Here is a 25847-nt window from a genome sequence, read left to right as displayed (position 1 = left end):
TCTGGGCTTAGCAGTCACATGAACTTTTATTAAAGAAAATGCTATTGTTTTCTGTAAGTATGCAAACACATCCTAGTCTTCATATTTCTGGGAAATGTGTTCACATACTATGAATATAGATCTGTTTACTAGTTTGTTGAAAGTTCTTTTTAAAAAACTCCAAGTTCAAATGCCCATGAAGACACTGATACCTTTTTCCAAGGCTATTTCCTCAATGCCTACATCAATGCTGGTTTCCCATTCACAGGGACCCTTCCTATACACATTAGGTTGACACAGATCAGACTTACTCTAGGCCAATAACAAGCATGCTACTGAGAATAGAAGAGCCTGACTCAGTTAAAATATCAGCAGGAGTTTAGTCCCTGTTATCCAAGGCTTTATAGACTATATTGATCCTCTTAGCACTCATAATGTTACTTGAGATTGAACATGTTCCTTTAGAAATAAAGAGTGTGGACAGCACTTATCAAATAAGGACAAGAAATCCATGTCCACTAAATGGCTTGACTACTGAGAGAAAACTCTTAGAGAGTTTGACAAAGACACTATTGAACAATTTTTTCATAAATCTTCATGATGTTATATTCCTAGCAATGGGAGACTGTTTAGAGCCTCTATTCTGCATGCCCCTGATTTATACCAAGTATTTAAAGTTGATTTTCTTCTCAGATAAGAGTAACTTATACACTACAGTTTTCTCACTATTAGGTGACACTGTGGATATTTATACTTGAAACTTGTAATACTGTGCAGGAACTTGTAGGATTAATACACTATCACCAAAGATGATATAAAGTAGTACTTTCTAAAAGGTGTCAATAAAGAACGCATACAAATCTTCAAATCACGGGATCAATATGGAGATTCCTCAGGTCAAGCATATTACTTGAACATTATGGGTTTTCTTCCCATGTAGGTCAACAAAATACACTTTGTTGCACCCCCATTCATGGGCAGGAACATTTCCATGAGTAATTTTTTGAACTTAATGGAGAGAAGGTAAGACATCAATGGATGAAACCAGACATTATCACTCTTAGAAGTGTGACTCAAAGTGTATGTCCTACATATACTGATCCAGAATTTTTTTTCTTGGAATATGAAGGGAACTTTTGACTGGGGAAGAAAGGAAAATGAAGCTCCTGGAGAAAAATTACAGATGTGGAGATTCCAAGCCTGACCTACACACTGAATTGACTCATGGATCTGTAAGTGTGGCCACTCCTCAGATATCACTATCAAGGAATAAAATGTACTTCAATATGTACTTCAATCCTCCTTAGATTAGTGGGGGCACAGAAGCTGTCAGGTAGAGTTTGTGCTTTACCTACATGGAGCAAATGATGCAGCTGTTAGATTCCAACTGTGTAGTTGCTACATGAGAAAAGAGTAAACCCTATATATCAGAGTGACAATCCATGAGACAGATTTAAAGCACTAGACAAACAATCAAAACATGGACATTTTATTATTCTCCCTCTTCTTCCTCCAAATACCCAGAAATTAATAAATGGCAGATTCACAAGGAAAATGATAAAACAGAAAGCTACCTTCTTCCTCCTCTTGCGTCTCCCAGTAGGAAGTGAAGGAAATGACAACTGCTTATACAGAAAACACAACTCTAACTCAGAATCTGTGTTCAAATTTCCCCTAGAGTTCCCTTCAAAAGAAGAGTTCCACATAAAACACTCTCATCTTTACTAAAATAGTTTTAGAAGACAGGCCAGGCCGTTTTTCATATTTTTAAAATAATAGATCATGTGTCATAGACTATACTTGCAGTTCACACAATTTGGTTTATCCTCAGAGACAGAGAGAGTATAGAGGAAAATAAAAAAGAGAGATAGGGAGAGAAGTCAAGAGAAAGGGAGGAGGAAAATGTAAAACACAAGCTACCTGGTCCACTCCACTCTGCAGAGTAGCAACTGCAAGGATCTACGCTATGCAGGACAGAGACAGTTCGACCGCTATTACTTTTTTTTACATAGTTCCTATGAAACACATTTGTAGTGAAATGGCATAAGTTGAAAGCTCCTATTATGTTCACTCACCTCATCTCACCTGTCAATATTCTACTGCTACTTTTAGGTTTCACTAGAACTTGAAATTACTCAAAGAATATACAAAAAAGCAACCTACCTTTAGGTTCACAAAAGTCAAACATGCTTCTTATAGTTTAGATGCAACAAGAGGAAAAATAATTTTAGTGGTGGGATTTGGAGATAATTTTAAAGCTTCATTTTCAGAAATAGTCCAGCGATTACATTCTTCAGTATTTATTAACAATAACTACAAAATTTCTAAGTTTAAAAAGATCTTCTGTACTCACAAGTACCCCCCCCACCACTACTGGGTTGCAGGTCTGTGATTTCAAAAGAGTAAGCATCCTGAGCAAGATTCCAGGAACAGGGTTCATGTCCACATTCTCTGAGGGTCCTCCACCCTACATCCAATATCTCACTCAATGTAGAGGTCTCTTGATGCACATCCTCCCCACCTTTTCTCTCTTCTATGACATAGGACGAAGGTGGAACCTGCAGACACATCCACTCATCTGCCATTTTGCACTCCTTGCCCCACACACCTGCAGAGCCCCTAGGTCCAGGCTTCTCTGGTGGTAAAATAGGAAAGTTCAGGCAGGGACAGTAAATCTTAAAGCTGGCTCACTGCTGGCAATGCTGGGGAGGAAGAGCCACACACCCACTTTCCTGGCTAGTTTATGCTATGTTTCCCACTCTCAAGAGAATAACATTTCGATATATTTTAGTTTAAAAAGGCCAAGTATGATGAGTGATATTGCTTATTAACTGGAAATATCTGACATCTATAGAATAATTTATCCAACAATAGCACAATTCACATTCTTCTCAAGCTCATATAGAATGCCAACCAAGATAGATTACATGCTAGGATATAAAACAAATCAAAAAATAGACTTCTAAACAACACATATGTCTAAGTCTCAGAGAAATTAGAAAGCATTTTGAAAATTAAAACACTTGGTCAAAATTTGAGGGACATAGAGAAAATAGTATTAGAAGTAAGAGTTTAGCACTGTAAAAATATAACATTAATAATTTAAGCATCCACCTTAGGAAAATAGAGAAAGAGCCTAAATAAAGCAGAAAAAAAAGAAAAACAAATTAGAACAAGAATCAGTGATGTTTTTTAGAAGGAAAGCAATATCAAAAGGTAAACAAAATTAAAAGTTATTTTTTTTGAAAAGATCAATAAAATTGTTAAAACCCAAGCCAAGGTAGCTGAAAGTGAAGGGGAGACAGCAAAGAGTGAAAAAAAGAGGTAGAAGAGAAGAAAAGTTAAGAGGAGAGGAAACAGACATAAAAGATTTTAAAACTACTAATGTCAGAAATAAAAGAAGTTAATCACCACTGATGTCATGGACATTTAAAGGTTATCAAAAAATATTATGAAAATTATATGTGCTTCTGGATTTTAAAATGCACTGATTCCTTGACAGATACAAAATACCAAAACTCAGTGTCTTCATATATTCATGATGCTACATAACATAAAATCATAAACCAAGTGGATTGATATTATTTTGAATTGACCAAAACTTATTTCTCATCTTATTGGAGGATGAGTGGGTTCAAAATCAATGCAAGGCATCAGCAGTTTCAGTGTCTGATGAGGATCCACTTCCTGCAATATGAATGAATGTGTTCTCACATGGCAGAAAGAGTGAGGATCCCTGTGGCCTCTCTTATCTAAGCACTAATCCCACTCATGAAGTTCCACCCTCAAAATTAATTGCCTTTCAAAGTCCCTACCTCCTAATATTATCACATAGGAGACAATGTTTCAATTAATACATTTTAAATGGATATTAACTCAGTCTACAGCATTCATAAAAGCAGAAATAGATAATGTTAAGTAGATTTGGTTTATATATAAAAAGAAATAAAGCGTGATTATTCACCTTTTTGTTGTTGTTTGAATGAATAATCAACAGCCTTCCAATGAAGAAAACACCAGGTGCAGAAAGTTTCACTGATAAATTATACCAAAAATTTAAGAAAGAATTGATGACAATGATTTATAATCTCTTCCAAAAAATGAAAGAACATAGTAAATCTCCCAAATCATTCCATGGGGCCAAATACCAAAACAAGATAAAGGCATAAATAGAAAAAATACGTGCTGACCAATGTCTTTCAGGAAGATAAGGTTTTTTTTTAATATTTATTTTTAGTTTTCAGTGGACACAACATCTTTGTTTGTATGTGGTGCTGAGGATCGAACCCGGGCTGCATGCATGCCAGGCAAGCGTGCTACCACTTGAGCCATGTCCCACCATTTGAGGCACGTCCTCATCCCAGCAACACAAGATTTTAAAAAAATCCCCAACATAAGTATTGGCAAAGAGAATCTAGCAATACATATTAACAATCCTGCACCAAGACCAAGTGATATTTACTCCAAGTGTGCAAGACTAGCTCAACATTCAAAATATAGTTAAAGTAATTAACTCATCAATCAGATTAAAGAAGAAAAATCACTGATCATACAAATAGGTACAGAAAATGCATCTGACAAACTTTAATGCTGATTCATGACTAAAACTTTCAGGAAACTAGGAATAAATGGAAATTCCTCAACTTGATTTAAAAATCTATCAAAAAAAAATAAGGAACCCAACAACAATGTAAGACATAATGTGAACAACTGAATGATTGCTCCAAAGATCAGGAGGATAGCATGAATGCCCCATCTTACTGTTCTTGGATTCTTAGCTAATGCAGTAAAACAACAAAATAAAACAATAAAAGGTATACAAATTTGGAATAAAGTAATTACATGCTTTCATTCACAGATTACTTGATTTTTTTATGTAGGAAATCTCAAAGATTCAACCAGAAAAGCATCTATAATTAAGAAGTGATTATACAATGTTGCATGATATAAAGTTACTATATAAAGTCAACTACTTTATAGAAAGGCTTAAGACCCATATAGTCAACAATATTGTAGAAGAAGAAAAAACTTATAGGACTTGCAAATTGATTCATGGAATAAAACAGAGAATCCAGTAATGAAATACATAAACACAGTTAACAATTCTTTTACAAAAAAGCAAAGACAATTCAATGCAGAAAAAGGTACTCTTTCCAAACCAAGTAAAATCTTTGTATATTTATATGTTGAAAATGAAGGAAGAGAAAAAAGAGAGATAAAAAAACACCAGCAGCAAAAAAAGAGAAAGAAATAGAGAAAAGGAATCTAGATATGATCTGTGCTATTCAGTTTTTCATTGCTGATTGCAGTACCTGACACAAATCAGAAGAGGAAAGATTAATTTCAGCTCACAGATTCAGAAGTTGAAGCCCTTGCATGAATGTTTCCATTTCTTGAGCCTGAGGTGAGGCAGAATATTATTGTGTAAGCATTTAGTGAAGAAAAGCTTTTCAGTTCAGAGAAGCCAGGAAGCAGAGAAAGAGAGGCAGAGAAACAGACAATAGAGAAGATAATCTCTAGGTTAGTTCACAAATGACCTGGTAGCTCCAACTAGGTCCTGCTTCCCAGAAGTATACTCAGCTATCAATGGATTAATCCTCTGATGAGGTCAAAAAACTCAGGATCCAATCATTGCCTAAAATCCCCATCTGTGCAACTTGATGCACTGGGGACAATGCTTTCAGCACATGAGCCCTTTGAGGGACATTTCAGATCCAAACCATAACTCTAAAATAATCCTTGCTTTTTTAAATAAATATTTATTCAACCTGCATCTTAGATGTAATTTTTATTACCATAATTAACATTGTTTTAAATTGGGAACTCATAATTATAAATATTTATGGGGTAACATGTTTTTTCATATTTGTATTCAATATGGAATTATTAAAAGGTCAAGCTCACTAACATATCTATCTAGTCATTCACTGTTCTTTATGTGAGTAAAATATTTTAAACTTACTTTTAGTTATTTTAAAATATATACGGTTCTCATTTCATTCTTCTGCATATGTTATCCAGTTTTCTCAAAGCAACTTGTTAAAAAGGCTATATTTTCTCCAATGCGTTTCTGATATCAAGGATAAGATGACTGTACATTTAGGGATTTATCTCTGTGTTTTCTATGGTATTCCACTGAGGACATGTCTGTTTTGATGCCAGTGTCTTCTAACAATCATTTTACTCTCTACTTCTATGAGTTAAACTTCAAGACCTAAGTTTAAAAATAAAACATTTACAATATAACATCAGAAAGGGTCTAGGTGACCTTGAATTTGACAGTGGATTTTAAAATTCAATAGCAAAATATAATCCATTAAAGAAAATACTGGTAAATTGGAACTTTGATAAAATGAAAAACTTTAAGAACCTGAGAGGCTGAGATGGTAGGAATACATGAGTCCAGTAGTTTAAGAAAAGCCTGGGCAATATAGTGGCATACCATCACAAATAATGTATGAACCAACCAATCAATCAATCAATCAATAACTAATGCTCTGGAAAAAATGTTGAAAGAATAAAGAAACAAATCATAGACTGGCAAAATATATTTACAAAACAAATATCTTCTTAAAACCTGTATCCAAACTATAAAAGCAACTCCAAAAATACAATAATAAGGAAAAAACACAATTAGTAAATAGATTTTAAAAGGAAATCTACACATGGAAAAAAAGCTTATGAAAAACTACATAATACCATGTGTTATTAGAGATTTTCAACATGACACCACTATGCCACAATTGAAATGGATTTTTTTTTTAAAATGACAATATCAAATAAAAGTGAGAATATGAAGTAAGAGGAACTTTCATGTGTGATGGTCAGAATGAAAAGTAATACATTCACTTTGGAAGACCACTCTGAAATTTCTTGCAAAGACATAGTTTTACTTTACAATCCAGCAATTTTATGCCTAAGTATTTGTCTTAATGAGTCAAAAATTTATGTTCAATAAAAGCCTGAACATGAATATTTATGGAAGTTTTGTTAATAATCACACAAAATGGGAAGCAACCTAGTTGTCTTTGTCCTGATTAATAGATGAACACAGCATTAAAACAGAATATTATTCAGCAATAAAAATTAATGAGGTATCAGTCCATGAAAATACATGAAGGGATCATAAGTGTATACTGGTAAATGAAAGATGGTAGTCTGAAAAGGTTATATCCTTGAAAGTTTCAACTATATGACATCTTGGAAAAGGTAAATCTGTATAGAGAGTTAGAAAAATCAATGGTTACCAGGAATTTAGGAGGAGAGGAAGGATAAATAGGTGAAGCACAGGGGCTTTTAGGGTGGTGAATCCATTCTACTGAAAACTGAAATGGTAGATATATATCATTATGCAATTTGTCAAAACCCACATAACTGTGTAACTCAGAGTGAAACAATAGAAGTTATGGAGTATAGCTAATAATGTAGACCAATTTGGGGTCATTAATTGCAACAAATGTACCACACTAATGCAAGATGGAAACCAGGGGGAAATATGTGAGGTAGGAGGCTGGGTATGGTGTGGATACATGTTACTGCATGTATTATCTGCCCAATTAGTTTGTATTGATAAAACGTTCACCTTAACACAGCAGAAAATAAAAACAAACAAGAAATGAGTGAATTTGGAAAAAAGAAATATCAGCATAGAGATCAATTAAACAAAATACTTCTAAAACTGGGGGTAATCTACAAAAACAAAAGCTGGCCCTAGAAGAAACAAAATTACCTTGATAAATCTCTAGAAGAATCACAAGAGAATTTAAGAATAGACACAAGTTAATAATATTAGGAATGAGAGATATTATATCACTTAATATTATATGGATATAAAAAGAAAAGTCAATTGGTTCTGGTGGCATATTCTTGTGATCCCAGTTGCTTAGGAGACTGAGACAGGTGAATGGCAAGTTTGAGGACAGCCTTAATAAGGCCCTAAGCAACTTAGAGAGACTCTGTTTCAAAACAAAAAAAATGAAAAGAGCTAGGGATGTGGATCAGTGGTTAAGCACCTCTGGGTTCAATGCCTAGCACCAAACCCCATGCCCCTTCAAAAACGAAAAAAAAAAAAAAGAAAAAGAAAAAATGAAAGAAAAAGAAAAGTAAAAAAAATCAGAAAATATTATTAATTATTTAATGCCAATAAATTTGACAACTATGATAAAATGAATTAATTCTTTCAAAGTTAAGAATAAACCAAAAGTTTATCAAGAAGAAATGAATTTGGTCAATATTGTTGTATCTGTGGAAGAAATTAAAATTTTAGTTAAAAACCCTTCTACCAATAAGAATTCAATCTCAAGTGACAACAATATTAAATTCCATATATAAAAAAAGAAGTAATGCAATTTTACACAAAACCATAAAGAAAGATAAAGAGGAAATGTTTTTCAACTCATTTAATGAGTCCAGTATTATTCTCATTATAAAAAATAAAAAACAAACAGGAAAAAGCATTGCAAACAAATAATACAAACTAAGATCACTAATCCCCTCACCTCTGCAGTGCGTCTTAATTTTGGATGAAAAAATTCTAAGCAAAACTTGACAAAGAAAATTCAACAACATATGAAATAGGTTAATATATCATACAAAACTTTTACATACCAATGCAATGTTGATTTAACATTTCAAAATTGATCAATGTAATTTCCCATATTAATAATCTAAAATTACACACATGTATAATATGTATAGACATATACACATATATTCATAAAACCACCTCAATAAATGTAGGAAAGTATTTACCCATAACCCAATATCAACTTCTGTTTAAAAGTTTTCAAAATCTAGGAATACAAAGAAAGTTCCTGAGTCTGACACAGGGAATCTATTTAAAACTTACCAGAAACATAAAACTTAGGGACAATAGACTGAATAAACATCCTTAGGAACAAAACGGGTAATGTAAATACCATTTTTTTCAGTTTGCTACTAAAGGTTCTACCTTTGTACTCTGTGAAGGGAGAAAAATCATTAAAAAGCATATTAATGAAAAAGAAAAAAAATTAAATTAACTTTATTTGCAGAAAACATGATCATTTATATTAAAAATCAGATTTAATCTTTTAAAAACGTCTAGAATAGTAAAATTTTGAGATTCAAAATCAACATACACATAAATATCAATTGTATATATGGTAGACATGAACTTTCATAAATAGAAATATTAAAATGATGTCATTCTGTTGTGGGCCAATCGCTCAGAAAACACTCTCAGTCCAATTTTGTCCAAACTGGAGAGTATTTATTTTAGCCAGCTGGTAACGGTTCCATGCAGGACTCAAACTGTACCTGCCAGGAACAGTGCCTGGTCCGAGTTCTATGGGTTTCCTAAGGGGAAAAAAAATCACATCCCTAAAATGTAGGTGCAGGCAAGCAAGGAGGACACAGAAGCTAAAGGTAGCAATCAGCCAGCCAATGCGTATAACCATATTCTTATTCTGAACACATCTAGTACAAAAACAACTTGTACAAAAAGTAAGTTATATAACTAGGGTTACATCTAAGTCACTATGGTGGAACTTCAAAATGGAGTCATTCAGGCTAGATTTTTTTTTTTGAGGGGTGTTGTTTGTTTGTTTGTTTTAGTTATCATTGGACTTTATTTATATGCGGTGCTGAGAACTGAACAGCCAGGATAACTTAACATTACTTCTCCTATGATCTTACCCTCTCATATTTATTAAACTCCTACATTTTATAGGGTGTTTACTGAGCTGAGCCATAATCTACACTGGGCTATAACAATTCAAAAAAGCATCAACAATATAAAATGTGTAGTAATAAATTTTACAAACCATATTTAATGAAGCACAGCTGGTGGGACTCACTACGCAGGTGTAGGCACGCCTACTGACAAGGTCCCCTTGCAGCTTTTGTAGAGGTGTCTGGGCTTCAGGGAGCTCTGGGATAAACGAATGAGCGTGATGCTGGGCATGGCTGCCAGTGCTCTGCTTCCTGTTTGGATGTAGTGTCCTTGGGATCCTACTTCTGTCCTTGTCCTCCTTCAAATCCAGAGTGCTGCAGAAGGATGCAGAGCATAAGTCACAGATGAGGGCAGAGATCCAGGATATGCAGCAGAGCTTTCCACGGTCAACATGATGCACAAGTTTGCCGTATCTGGCTGGAAAAAATCAACAAGATGATGGAAAAACTCAAGACTCATGTGAAAGCCCAGAACAGCTCAACTAGCCATGATAAAATGGGTTTTAAGTGTTGCTTTCTACATATTGCAAGCTGCCTTGATGAAGTCACTCATTTGGAAGTATTATACTGTCCACTGTGACTGTTGTGCTGAGGAAATAAACAACACCACTAGACTGCCTGGTAGACTTCCCTACAAAAATAGCAGGTGGCGTTGGAATTACTAGTTGGATTTTATTCTGTAACTAGTTGTGGCAACACTTCCTACTTCATCCTTTCAGCTGAAGGAAGATGAATACCACTATGGGTCATTATTTTGTTATACTGGGGGTTGAACTCAAGGGCTTTTTACCACTGAACCACAGCCACAGTCCTCCTTATTTTTAAATTTTAATTTAACTTTGCTAAGTTGTCCAGGCTGACCTCAAACTTACCATCTCCTAATTCCACCTCCGTGTTTCTGGGGTTACAGTTGTTCCCCACCACACCTCACCCAACTATATGATTTCTAAAAATGATTCTCTTATTAGGTTAGAAGTCTGATTGCCACTTAAAAAAAAAAGTATATGAGGTCGTTTTTAATTGAATTCTACTCCATAGAACTTGGACTTTATGTGAGATTCTTGTAAGAATCCCAGTATTCTACCATTGGTGACATACGTATCAACCACCATAATATCAGATTTGAAACAAAATGTGGGTCTACATGCCTTACTCCTGATTTGCTCGCTTGGCACATTGTGGTCCTATTGTCAAGTAAAAAGTCAAAATTTTCTAAAAACTAAGTACTTTTCTAAAATATTTTTATTTATATTTTTTAGTTTTAGATGGACATAATGTTATTATTTTATTTATTTTTATGTAGTGCTGGGGATAGAACCCAGTGCCTCACACATGCTAAGAAAGTGCTCTACCACTGAGCTATGTAGCCTCAAGTTAAGTACTTTTTAATCCATTTTACAAAGTAATTTAATTTTATTATCACTACTAGAACTTGAGAATTTGTATTTTATCTCATGTAGTACAACTGAAAGAATAATTAACATTGTGTGTTCTTTGTGTCTAAAGTCGTTTGTTGGGTTAATATTGCTATAGTAAGTTTTTTATTACAGTGTTGTATAAATGTACTGATGAGGCCATAATGCATTGGCTTGTGATTGAATTGTTTATATTTAAAGCATTTCAAATTAATTATGATATATAAGCATTTAATATTTATGCTGTGTAGATTGAAACAAAGTTAAAAAACAAAGTAGAGAGTCTGATTAAATTCGTTTGAATTGATACTTATTTGACCTCTAAAGTATAATTCTGCTAAATCTATTTATTTAGGCACTTTTTTAATTGAAATATTTGCAAGGGCTTGTATGACTTTTTTTCTTGTTGCCACTTACTTGCTGTGAACAATTTGTAACTGACAAGTGGAGAGAGGGTTGGCTGTTAACTCAGTGTGTGACCATAGCACAGTACAGGTAAATTCTATCACTTGTTCCCAAAAGATTATATTCTTAAATCTTATGTTCCTCAAGATTTAATAAGTAGATCATTATTTCAGCTAATTGTACTATGAAAAGACAAGTGCTTTGGTTTTATAGTTTATTGTCATATTGAGGCCTACCAGAGGGGGTTGTAGATTTCACTAATTACCCCTGACAAAAAAAAAAAAAAGCAAAAATTCAACCAAACAACCAAACAATAATTAAAAACATTGACTCATAGCTCAGATTTTTAAAAAAATTGGTTTGAATTGAATTATATGTCTAAATATTAAAGGTAAGATAATATTATTTCTAGAAGAAACATGGAATTTTTTTGTGCTCTTAAAGTATGCAAATATTTCTTACACAGAACTCCAAGATGATAGAACAGAGAAGAAAGGGAATTTACCATAATTAACATTTCTGCTATTTGACAGAAGCATTTATGATTAAAAAAATAAAAATTTTAGATATAACTAGATAAAATACTTACCAATAACAAAATAATATATGAAGAACTCTTAGAATCCAATAATAGGAATCAAACAAATATTTTTAAAAGCTACTATAATTTAAATAGTCAATTCACAGTAGAAAATAAATGAAAATGCTTATCAGCATGAAAAAGATGCTTGGCTTCATAGTCACAAGGAAAATGCAAACAAAATGCACAATGGATGAAACTACACACCTACTAGAATGGACGAGGTTCAAAGGATTGATGATTGCAAGAGTTTATTGGCAATAACTCTGAACTGGAAAAAAGTAAACCAATTATTAACTACTATAGAGTGGCCTAGAATTAAGTGCAAGAACAGGGATAAATCACAGAACAATCATGCAGGATGAAGAAAACCTAACTAAAATAATAATGCATACTGTGTAATTCTGAGCCAGATCCTATTTAAAATTAATAGCAACTTCCTGCAAACTGTTTTTCTGCATCTTGAATTTGCTCATGCTGAGAATGAAAAAACAAACAAACAAAAAACTACCTGACCCCTGTGCTGGCCAGGCACCAAGGGGTGGGCTAAACAAAGCCACATTCAGTATACACATATTTATTACCTGCCTGGCTTTAGTTCTTACAAAATGTAACAGCTTCTGTGTGAACAGCAGAGAAACAATCTAGCTGCTTCCCCAAATTTGATTTAACCATATAGAATTAATTTTTTCCTTTTTATATTGTTTGCTTATTTCTTATATTGGCAGGAGGTTCACGTCCAGCCAGCAGTGATCCAGGCAGATTTCCTGGTTTGGGTGCCCACACAATTCTATTTATTTAAAAACTTATCAAATTCTACACTTGTAAAATATTTAATTTATTGCTGTTCAATTATATCTAAACAAATCCATTAGAAAATAAATTTATTACCATAACAAAAAAATGTATGGTCATGATGTTCCTAAGTGGTAGAAGGCCTTATCACCTGCAGAAGGCACTGAGTTAGATACCAGTATTATGGAAATTTTCCAAAATATAAAAATATAAGTTTTTAATAGACCAAAGGCCCACTATGGAGCCAGGGAAGCCAAGGCTTTCCTAGGTTACTGGTTCTTGTGATCATACCAAAAAGTTTCAGAAATGTCATAGTAGCAGACATGAGTTTATTAGATGAACTAAGAAAAAGGAAAGAAGGCAGCACTCTCAAAAAAGAGAGTGGGTCTTCTCAGAGATGAGACAGACAGTATGTACCTCCTACCTTCTTGTATCATTGGAGTTCCCAGAGAATTATTCAGAAAGTTCTGCCAGGTTTACCTCTTAATTTTTGAATGACATAAGATGACATCAGATTTCAAGTCCCCACTGTACATGGTCTTATCCGTACATGGAAGGGAGATTTAAAATCCTAATCAATTCAAGGAAAATCTGGGTCATTTTGAGTCATCCTAACTGGTTCTAATTATCATAATTCCCTGAACTGTGAAAACTGGTGTGTGTGAAGTTCATTACCATCCCATCCCAGGGTAACTTGTGTTAATCTTTTTGGCAAGGAGAAGCTTTACTTTGGGCCTACATTTCTCCAGTAGGTAACTGGTTGTTTGCCCAAGACTGTAACATATCATATTGACTTAAACCAGGCAGAATGTCAGGTAAATTTTTTTTTACCTGCAATAAACCATGTTGGTTTCAACACAGGAGGTCTTGCTTATAGAATTATCTCTTTAACTTTATGTACCCACCTCTCAAGTCTGTTTGTTACCTATCAAGTTGATAAGCACTACAGTTTTTTCTGAGTTTAAATCCCCAAAGAAAACTTCTTAAAGGTATTTTTAGCTCTTCTAGTATTTTTTCAGTGAACCATTCCCAGTAGTATTGTTTGCTGTAAAAATAAAGCAGCAAATGATAAAACAACTCGTTCTGCTCATTCTTTGTGTAACAGGCACAGTTGAAAGCCGGCCGGCTAGGAAGACTGCAGTTCAAAGCACCCTCCTTTACCCTTTCCCATGTTGTCTATTGTCCTTAGCAGCCTCACCCCCGAGGGGCCAGCTCAGACAGTGCTGCAAGTTATGCGATGGTTTTATAAAGTTTTAAGTATTGTAAGAGGTATTGAGAGTAATGAATATAACAGTTCAGTAATTTAAATGTTTATTATTTTCAATGGAAGGATTTTGATTAAAAAGAAGCCAGTTGACATAGAAATATTAGTGAAATTTCTTACCTGCAAGAGAAGTGGACATTTTGCATTTAAGGGAAAATTATAATGTGCTCATTTTTAGAATAAAGAAATTTGGCATTTAAAAAAATATACATATATATTATGGGAGGGGTGTAGAAAAGCCCTTATCTGGCGTGAGGGAGCACCTGAGTTTCACACCCAGCACTACAAAAAGCTAAACTAAATATTATAATACAAATAGTACTATAACAAAAATATTAACATTTTATTATCATATTTAAAATACAGATATTAAACTAATATTATCATACAAATTAACATAATTAATAAAATATTGTTAAGTTACTCTAGAATTCATGAATTAATACCAATGTAATTTGTCTTTATAAAAAAATTGTGGGTGTAATTTATTGTTTAATTTAATTTGTTCTTGATTCTACAACAGTTGTAATAATGAATGTCGTCTGGCTCATTTTTTACTCAGCAATATTAGCATTAATATTTATTAGTATTTGTTTACTTTGTATACTTTGTATACAACCAGGGATATGAAAAATTGTGATTTATATGTGTAATATGAATTGAAATGCATTCTGCTGTCATATATAACAAATTAGAATTTTAGTTAATCAATTAATTAATTAATAGAATATAACATACCCATGTATTTCCTAATAAAATGAGTCATTCTGAGAAATGCTTTGTTAGGCAAATTTGTTGCCCAAACATCACAGGGTGAATACAAACGTACCTGCTATAGTCTATTCCACAGTTTATGTAGTGGCACCCCCTCCTCTTTATTAAGATACTTCAGAGACTTTCACCATAATTGTTCTTATACTATCAGCGAGGATTTCTGCAAAAGACTTTAAATGTGGTTAGGCTTCCTGTTTTTTATTGCTCTCTTACAATAACTAAATTTGGCAGTGGACTTGGAGGAGACCAGCATTTAAGATTCTCAGCACCCCTTTCTAGTTTTTTACAATATTTATAGACTAAAGAGTTTCATAAGTTTATAGTCTAAAATTATATGTGATTTTTTGTATGAGTTTTCAGGCTGGAGGTATGTTTACAAAAGCAGAGTGTGATAAGGGATATTGGCTTCTAGCATTGGACCAAGCCTTAACATGGGTGTTTATACTTTAAAGAAAAGTAGGTAGATCCTGTGGAAAGTCCTTTACAGTCTAAAAGTTAAGAGTGAATGGTGATAAATAGGTTCCTTGAAAACCAGGGCTGGGGGAATCCAGGACTCTCCCTTTCTCATGAACTAATTTTCTCAAGAGAATGACCTTGGCTTATTTTTGTTTTCAGGACTGGGTTTATTACCCACTACTGTAAAAGAAAACAAACACATACACACACAAAAACTACTTTTATGTAGACTTCTGCAAATTTTGAGCCTCTGAATTCCCCATACCCCTACACACTGGGTATAAAGTTCTAAATATTTCTGGACTATTTCAGAGGGATGAATTGATTTATGTGGAAGTCCTTTCTGGACCAGCTGCAGCCAATTAACTTGCTTCCTGATAATTCCTAAGTGTCCACCTTCATGTGTCCTTCATCAACTTGTATTATTCTTGAAGACAAGGAGGATGGTAGAAAAACAACTTTCTGAAGTACCCTTTTCTGTTCCCCAAATCTTGGCCAATTTAATGGAACAATAGGAATTGTATTAATGGATGCTTATTTTCACTTGGGTTTCCAAAGAATGTAGTCACTTTAGTGTTACCTGCTGAAAGCTTCTTTCTTGTGTATACTCTATGTTCTTTATGATGCCTGTCCCAACTGTACAAGACAAACTAGTACTCTCACTGCTTCTGTAGTCTGGCTTATAAAACCCCTCTCCATGTGGTAAGTGATGCAGAACTGAGGGCTCTGTGGAGAGAAAAGCCACTTGGTAAGCTGGCTGCCACTGAGCAAAGCATCAAGAAAAAGAGAGATGCTTTTTTTCTGGAATTACATTGAGAGGATCTGAAGTGTTAGTTGGCAAAGCATCTCAAGGGTCAGATATTACTCCTGGAGCTTCCCTATAAGTGTCTCTCAACAAACCTTATATGTAATTTCCCATCTCGGGGTATCTTCTTTGAACACTTGGAAACCTGTCCCACTTCCCTAGCACAACTGGATTGTGGGTTTTAGAAGGTGGCCACCATCATATATGCAGTCTATTATTGACTAAAAAGTTGTCATGTGGCACATGATTGTGTAAAGGTATAGTTTGTGACAACTTTGAGGTTGTTGTTGGTTACTCAGCATAATTTTTTTGAGGTCCATTAAAATATTTACATGTATCAATAGTTCATCCCTTTTTAAGACTGAGTAGTATTCTATGGTATTCATGTACCTCAGTTTATATATTCACTTATTCAGAAACATTTTGGTTTTTGCCTTTTTGAGGCTATTATGAATAAAATTGCTGTGAACAACCATGTGAAAATTGTTGCATGGATTAAATTTTATTATCACTGAGATTAAGGCTAGGAGTGAAGTTACTAGAAAAAAAAACATTTGAACAAGGTATATAGTTTAATTTTTATAATAATAATAATAATAATAATTATTATTATTATTTAATTCTGAGTGCCAATGTTTGTTAACACTTAGTACATCTATGTCCATGAGAGTAATTGGACTATCAATTACTTTTGATACTCTTTTTGACATCAGGGTAACAGAAGCTTTATAAAATTAATTCAGAAGTTTTCTTTTCTATCTATTTTCTAAAGAGACTATGTAGACTGTTGTTATTTCTTTAAACATTAGGTAAAATTCTTTAGTGCAACTATTTGGTGCTAAATGTTCTCTTTCAGATGTTTTTAATATTCTGAATTAAATTTCCTCAATAGATGTAGGACCATTCAAAATTACATATTTCTTATTGGGGGAGTTGTAATAGTTTCTATTTTTCATGAAATTTATGCATTTTCCCTAAAATGTCACATTTATATGGGTGGAGATTAGTTTTGTAATAAACTGACAAACTAATGAATGACTGTACCACTTTGCAATCCCACCAGTAAAGAATGAGAGTATCTGTTGCTCTACATTCTCCTAGAATTTTGTCTTATCTGTGTTTTGGATTTTTTTACCATCCCAATAACATAGTGGTACCTCATTTTATTTTAACTTGCAATTCCCTATTGATGAATAATGTTGAATGTCTTATCATATATGTTACTTTGCCATTTATATATCTTCTCTGATAAAAGTCTGTTCAGATGGTTTTTGCCCATTACTTCATCAGGTGGTGGTTGTTGTCATTGTGCATATAAGTTTGAATTGAGCTTGAACAGTTCTTTGCATATTTTGGGTAAGCTTCTATTATCACATTTGTCTTGCACAAATATTATTTACCACTGTGAATTCACACTTCATTCTTTTGATGTTTATTTCATTCCTGCTAACTTTAAAAGTCTGCCCTAAGTCCTACACAGTGTACTTTTAATCTCAGCTATTTTAATTTTTATATATGAAATTTCATCTTTTATTTTTTGCTATCCTCTTTGACTTGATTGTAACATTTTTATGGTCTTCTTCAGTAATGCTATAACCTTCTTATTTTTGTCAGTTTGTATTTTCTACTGATTATTCTTCTATTTTCTCTTTGTTTTCATACGAGATAATTTTTGTGACGCTTTTAATTTTTCTTTCTTTTTTCTTTTTCTTTTTCTTTTTTTTGTGTTAGACAATGTGGTATTCCTATAAATATGCAAATATTGAACTTTGGATTGGGACACAATCAGTACTTGAAAATCTTTTTATCCTCTGTTAATTTTTCCCCACTGCTCAGGATTAAGCATGATTATGAGCACAGATGGTTCATCTGTTTTCCATTCTTGATGGAAGAAATGGACTTTGTTCTTGGCCCTGTGTCAGGGTCAGGGATCACTTCATCATGTCAGATGGTTCTTTTCTGACCTTGGGTAGTTTTCTAACACACATATGCTGACTGGTAATGACAGGCCTTTTAACTTGATTTCCACCCACTTGTACTGCTTCACACTACTTAATTTACTCTCTGCCTCACTTACAGATGTGCTGCTCCCACAGTCTAAGGTATTCTGGACTCCAGATTTGTATTCTGAGCTCAAATATTGCTTTTTTTGTGGGATCTCACAATTTTCTCTCAAATGGTTTTTAATACCTTGAAAGTGTTTTGTTGTTTGTAGTACCTTAAAAAAATTTTTTCTCTTAAAGTTATCTTTCCCATTTGTTGATCACTGCTCTAATTCTTTATTTTTACCACAGTATTCTCATTGGTAGGGGCAATTGGTAAATGTCTGTTTGGGTACATATGGACTGTGGCTTGAGCCGGGATGAGTAGTATGCATTTGTCACCTGATGAACCATTTGGTGCCCCTAATGTGTGACCCTTAATTGCAGCATCTTAATGGTTTACTATACTATTTATTATATATTTATTAATCATTTTCTACAACCTCATCCCTCAGGATCTGTCTTTAAGAATGACATTTAAGTGAATGTCCATTTTTATGTTAACTTCTGTCAGTTTTTCTGTCATGTTATTCACATATAAATGTCACATATTGAAAGAAACTTGGTAAATGCAGAAGAATATTTCCAGAGAATACTGAAACATCCTAAATACTGAAATTAATTTCCCATCTTTTCTGATTTTGCTTACACATTTTCTAGTGCTGAAAATTTAAGTATAAATCTTCCATAATTGAAATTCTAAAATTTACAAAGATATTGACTTAAGCATGTCATTGATTTTCAGAGAATACTTTCTTTCACTGTTAATATCTATTTAATTTTGAGTATTAGTGCAATACTAAAAATTGAAATTTTATCTGGCTCCTAAAAGTCATCTTGACTATCAGATATTCATTATTTCTAGGATTATAATTCAAGTACAAATTAGGTGTCCACAGATTGAACTTTCTTGCAGAACATTATATTTATAAGAAAAGTATTTGATTAACAATTAAACCAGCTCTATCTACTCTTCACTAGTTCTGGGATTATTAAAAATTTATAAAAAAAAAAAGAAGGCACTTCATCTCGGCTGCTGCAGTAGTCTGGTGCTTCACTTCCCTGTTTTCCTCAGGCTTGTGTGCTCAGCGTTGGAGGTGGCGTTGGTGCCAAGAGCGGCTCCACCAAGTTAAAGGTGGGGGTTGGGGGTCCGCAACCTGCAGAGGGGCCAACACACATCTCCCATCCTCAGCAAGCTCCCCCATCTTGCCTCCAGGCTAATGGTCCAGAGGCAGAATACCGCCCACCAGAAGAGCTGGAAGGGGTGTGGGTGAGTGCTCAGAGACTAGCAGGGCTCAGAAAGGGAGGGGCGCACCCACTATTATTGCTGGCCAAAACGAAACCGCCTATGCCACAGAGCAAGTGCCCTAGGTAAGACTCCTGGCTGTGGCCCATGGGCCTCTGAGTAAGTTGACTTACAGACTTATGCCTGTAAGTCTGCCCAGCTTCCCACTTGCTGGGTTCCCACTTAATGGGAAGGGAACCAAGTGTGTGTGTGGAGGAATAAGCTAGCTTGCAATAAACACCTCTTTGCTGCTTACATCAATCTTGGTCTCTGGTGGTCTTTTGGGGGTCCCAAATTCGGGCATAACAGCTGCCCTCCAAGTGAATTCAGAATCTCTGAGGGGGAGGGGGGTGCTGCTTGACCGGCAGCTAGCCCTGCAAGAGGCCCTGGGTGTCTCCAGAAGGTGGAGCTGACTGGCCACCTGCCCCCTGAGTGCCCTCTGAAACCTGGTGAACAGACCCAGTTGGTGCGCTGTCGGCCCCAGCAACCTGTACCTACCCTCCACTGCATCCCAACGCAGCGCACCACTCCTTAAGCCCTGTTGAGGAGCTGGAATAGGAGGTGTCAGTGCTGCAGCATCGCAGCTGCTGCCTGAAGCTTGGCCCCAGCCCCTGAGCTGAGTGGTAAACAGCTGCGACGCAGGCTCCAGGTACAGACGCACACACTGCATGAGTTGGAGGAGCAGCTGGGGGATGCCCGGCTGCCTTGGCCTCCCAGTTCTCCCTCCCAAGCCTCTGCTACAGTCTGCAGGAGCACCCAGGGATTCTGCCTGGGCACATGCCTAGCTCAGCTCAGCCAAGAAGATGTAGTTCTGCATTCTGAGAGCACCTCCCTATCAGAGTCTGGGGCCAGCCATGATAATGAGGAATCCTGTGGCTGCTTCTCTCTGGCAAAGCACCCCTCCCCACCAAAGGTTTGGGACCTGCTGCAAGCAATATCTTGAGGGTACCCTGAAGGGCGAACCCCATGGAAACAACCTCTGTCAGATCTGTAAGGGGATCTGAAGAGCCGGAGAAACTCTGTGGACACCAGCCCCACATGCTTGCTGCCCAGGAGTGCCTCCAGTTGAGGGGCAAAGTGTGCCTGCCAGCTGGGACGCTGGCCCTCAGCTCTGCAAGCCTGAAGGCCATCAGCAAGGACTCTCAGAAGGGCTTACCCCTGGAGGGCCCTGCTTCAGATCATACCTTCCTCTTTGCAGCTCGCACTTGCTGCAGCAACAGCTCTGAGGCCCTGATGGGGGAGCTGGGGGAGCTGGCTCTCTTCCTGCTTCCCCTGCCACTGGCCTACCAGTCTGAAAGAGCAATGAGGTGATGTATGAGCAGGCCCTGCCTTCTCTCACACAGCTGTGCCCCCAGACCCTCCCTGGGGCACCAGGCCTAGCTTACATGTTCCTGCTTCCCATAGAGGCTCTTCTCTCACCTGTATTTGGAGACTTCCTCTTGGACTATTCCTTACACCGGGGACCTGCCCGCATGGGGCACGCTGGGGAGAGCTGCTACCTACAGCTGAGGTAACAGGACAACTCTTCCTCCAGGATGGCCTCCTCACCCATGCTCCCTGGCCCAACACCCATGTATGCAGCTGATGGCAGCAGCCCCCTCCTCCACTGCAAGGACCCCGACACCCATGCCACCCTACAAAGCCCTGTGGCCTGCCCCTGGAAACTGCTGAGAGTCCAGAGGTGCACCCTAACCCTTTGCAATGGATGCCCCTATCCACCCATATTGGCCCGACTGGTGAGCAGAGTGGCCACAAGAACCTTGCCCTGTAGGGGCTACGGGACTGATACATCCAGAACTCGGGACTGGCCATGGGGTTCCAGTGTGGGCCTATGCTCCCTTATGTGAACCCACCACACCCGCCCTTCCTCCATGCCTCCTTCTATGAGGTGGGCAATGTGCTGTACAGGGCCACCAGCCAGGCTACAGTCCCGCACTCTGGGAGTTTCAATGCACCCTCTGTGTCCAGCAGGTATGGGGGGGTGCTTTTACGGATGAATAGAGGTCTCTTGAAGCAATTGGTAAAGATATTCATGCCAGGGGTCAGCTAATCATGATAGCCATGACTGGGACCACAAGGAAACTAGCTGCAGTGTTGACACAGGTCATTTTCAGGTGTGACCTGCATTAGTCCTTGGGGTCTTGATAAAGGGGGATCTTGGGCACTGGTAGTAGTTCCTTACCAAGTCATTGAAGTTGGCTGGAAATGAGCCTTGAAGTCAGGGTGCTGGGAGGAAGGGACATCATATGCCCTCAACTTTCTTTTCCTGTTTTCCTGTGCTTGCCTATTTAAATAAAGGTATTGTGTTCAACTACAACTAAACAAAAATATTTTTTTTAAAAAGAGGGGGATATTAAAATACCATTTTTAATGTTTTTCATAGCCTTGAATTTCAAGATTTGAGAATTATTTTGATATTGAGGATTGTTTTTTTGAAGCAAAATAAATATTTCCAGCTGCTGTCTTTCGATTTTTACCTCCACATATGATTAAAAGGGAGCAACTATACATTTTTTTCTGTGATGAAAGGGTGATATTTGAGTTACTTGTGAAAACATGTTGTGCTTAGCTGGCTGTCTGACTGCATCACAGATGCTCATGTGGCAGATACAAAGCCTGATGCAATGAATGCTTTGTCTTTTGTTTTATCAAGACAAAAACCCAGTGCAACCTTGATTCTGAGAAAAAAGTGAGATTACAGAGAAAACTGAGTGAAACCATCTTTTTCCCCAAAGGGGTAGAAAGTATATAAATATATGTATTTATATATATATTATATATATATATATATATATAATATTTAAGTATAAAAATATTTAAGTATAAAACATAAATATATTTATGTGTATATTTAAATATGAACATATATTTAAATAAGCAAACACTTCTCATTTTATCAAGTGAAACCAGATAGGCTTCATAACTCAAGCCAAAAAATTAAAGGATATGATTTTGTAATAATTTTTTTAAAGTTCCCCAAAAGTTGTCCTAACCAATTTAATTTCATTTCATTTTTTGAGAGAGAGAGAGAGAGAGAGAGAGAGAGAGAGAGAGAGAGAGAGATTTTTTTAATATTTATTTTTTAGTTTTTGGTGGACATAACATCTTTATTTGTATGTGGTGCTGAGGATCGAACACAGTGCTGCATGCATGGCAGGCAAGCACTCTACTGCTTCAGCCACATCCCCAGCCCCTAATTTTGTAATAATTTAAGACCTTTGATCCAACACAATGTGCTCTACCTTTCAAAACAATTTCTTCTAGAGACCATGTATGATGACAAGTATTCTGCCTGGTCTCATAATTCATTTTCTACATACAAATAGCAACTATACTTTAAAGAATTGCATTGGTAAATATAATTATGAAATATAATATGAACTTTTTACAAGTTTTTTTTCCAGTTTCAATAATCTGTCATTGTCATTTTCAAGTCTGTAAGGGCTTTGAAGGGGACTCTATGATTCTTTTTCACATCATTTTCTCAATACATTTTGATCAGGCTAGGACCAGTTTGTCACAGATGCATGAATTCCTTCTCCTAACTCTGTCAGGAGCATTAGTTTATTCTACATGTGTAACCACTGAAATAATCTAACTTTGTGAATGACATTTGCATACTCAACCTCCTTGTTAGGCAGAGGAGGAAATACAAGTCATGTTGTTTAAGGGATTTATCCAAGATGATGGGAGGACTGCTATATAACTTCACTGGTGTGTAAATTTCCTAACATGACTGCACCATATTGTCATGAAATTAGTGACTTTAAACAAATTTCTTGTATTACAGCTTTAGTTTTCAGAATTCTGGAGCCAGTTTTCTTACCTTCAATCAAGATGTCCACAAGACTGCCTTTCTTCTGGAGGCTCCAGGGAAGAATCTGTTTCTCACCTTTTTCAGAGTCCACCTGCTTTTCTTACTTAAGACCAGTTCTGTCACATTCAAAGCAAGTCACTACACCCGTTGCATTTGTCATCACCTCTCTTATTTCTGACATGTTTCTGTCTTATAAGGACTCTTGTGATCACATTGAACTACCCTGGATAATTAACAATTTTTTTCCTACCTTAGATTCTTAACTTGCTTTTTTAAGTCCTTTTTACCAGAGTCACAGATTTCAGATTTAGCACACAAACATCTTTGGGGAATACATTATTTTCTCTAACTTAACAGGTAATTTTGCCATGTGGACATTTTTCTTCATTAAATAATGTTACATATTATACTTTATCACTGCATCAACAAAGAGACAAATATGACATAGGCCTGATTTATTACTATATACTCCTAATTGTGACAGCTGAATTTTTCTTCTCATTTAGAAAGAAAGAAAAATTAAACCATTTCTTTGACTATTGTACCTACCAGATAAGTAGGCCCTGGAGGACTGAGATAAAGGGTCTCAAATGTTTGAATTTTCCCTACTTTTTCTTTCACTCACTTCCAGTGTCATAGCTAAACTGCATAGGAAATTACATGCTAAACTTTGGAATGGTCACCACATATGGATACTTTTAGTATGATTAAGAGTCCACTCATCAATGCAGTTTTGTTTATCCTGTTGCTGAAGAGCTATGCAGACAACAGCCTGACACTCAGGAATGACACCATCATATCAACACAGTTCCATGTTCATGAACAAGTACTTTTGCCTGAGAGTCTCACAAATAATGCCTTCAGCCTCCATGCTCTTTTGAGTGTTCCAGCTTTGTAAGATCCAGAGAGAAATGTATATATTCTCTGAGGTAAAGATCTACGTGCATCCTTTTTTTCACACTGCTGATATGATATCTAACTCATGAAAAGAAGACTATGTGGCACATTGTAATAGTGACTGATGGCCAATGTCCTCCCAAGTGAAGGTTCATCCAGAGGACCCCAGGCCACAGCTGCACAACATCTTCAGAGTTCCATGTCTCAGCAACCTACCTTTACACAAGGAGCTACCTACATCATGTTATGAGACTGTGTCTCTCATGGATTAACATAATAGAGTGTAGAATATTTTTAGAATGTCTGAAACACTGTCTTGAGCCAGTTTTCAGGTCCGGGGCAGAGGCTTGTCGGATCCCCTTCCTGAGCACACAATTTAGTCCATAACCAACCTCTTGCCTTTCTGGGCTCTCATACTCTACACTTGTATTTCCCTCATCACCCCAGGATCAGGTAAAAAACCACTAGGAACAGCTCTTGTGCCCCAGACCCCACTGGCATTATTAAAAAATTGTCCTAAATAAGCTTAATCTCCTTCATCTGTCCCTTCCCATAAAGTAGCTTGGCCACAGTTCCCCTCCCTTCCTCTGCATGCACACCACACCCTAGGGGACTCCTGAGTGTCACTTGGTGAGGCATGGCCCTTCCTTCATGGATCTGTGAGAAAATAAGTATCCCTAAATGGCAGTTCTGTCTTGAAGTATTTGTTGTCCCACACTGCCACAGTTATAAGACCTGTAAAACACAGACAGGTCTTTAAAAACAAGACCCACTGAAACCTGGCACTGAATCAACTGAATAGTCCTAAGAGCTCACTGAATCCAAGTTAAGCCTATGAGAATCCAGGAATGTAGCAATAGAATTGGTGAGCTAAAATTCAGAAACTGTTATATAAACAGTAAGACATTTAGAATGCAAACACAAAATAAGATATATTTATATAAAGAGTTAATGAGAGCTGGTTCCTAGTCTGTCCTATAGATAAACAAATATTTACTTATTCCATATTAGTTACATATGAAAAGCTTTGTAAGTACTATCTCATTTAATCCTCATTATAGGTACACAGGTTTAGAGGTCTTATATTTTTAGTACAGATTTAGAAATTGAATCTCAAAAAAATTAACTGCCTAAAGTAACAAATAGTAAGACACATAGGCATATTTTCAATTATATTCTGCCTGACACTTGTCATATCTATAATGTAAAATAATGTTTCTGAACTTTCACAAATATATTTTTGCAAAAGATTCAAAAGTGTATGAATTGAGGACATTTCCATGGACTTGGAAAGTATCTTAAAAAAAATACAGGAATTGAAAATTTTGCTAAAGAGAGAATAAATTGGAAAATGTACTGGGATTTTTTAGTCAGGTAGATGGCCAGAAAGAGCTGTCACCATTTTTAGAGTCATGCCAAGGGCTATGAAGTTTGTATGTTTTGTTAGTTACTTAAAATTCAGGGAAAAAAGCCTCTCAAGTGCAAGGGGGGGGTGGCACCATGAGCTCAGTTTTGTCCATGCTACATTTAGCCAGCTCATTTTGACCTTGCCAACTTTACTTTTAGGATGTCAAGGTGAGGACATGTGTCTCATAACAGTGATTATAGTTCATTTAAAGCAA

The 25847-nt window shown here is 36.0% G+C and overlaps 3 pseudogenes; 2 read left to right on the top strand and 1 right to left on the bottom strand.

Moving 5' to 3' along the window:
- LOC101966507 (transcription factor AP-2 gamma-like) overlaps positions 1-9922 on the bottom strand; it is a 34762-nt pseudogene extending 24840 nt beyond the window's left edge.
- On the top strand, positions 9922-10377 carry LOC101965322 (guided entry of tail-anchored proteins factor 1 pseudogene; annotated as a pseudogene).
- A 6464-nt stretch (positions 10378-16841) lies between these two features.
- On the top strand, positions 16842-21561 carry LOC101966212 (coiled-coil domain-containing protein 120 pseudogene; annotated as a pseudogene).
- The last annotated feature ends 4286 nt before the right edge of the window (positions 21562-25847 follow it).

This window comes from Ictidomys tridecemlineatus, unplaced genomic scaffold, assembly GCF_052094955.1.
Source record: "Ictidomys tridecemlineatus isolate mIctTri1 unplaced genomic scaffold, mIctTri1.hap1 Scaffold_210, whole genome shotgun sequence".
Classification (NCBI taxonomy): Eukaryota; Metazoa; Chordata; class Mammalia; order Rodentia; family Sciuridae; genus Ictidomys; species Ictidomys tridecemlineatus.
The sequence above is the reverse complement of the archived record's forward strand: the minus strand, read 5'-3'. Positions and strand labels throughout refer to the sequence as shown.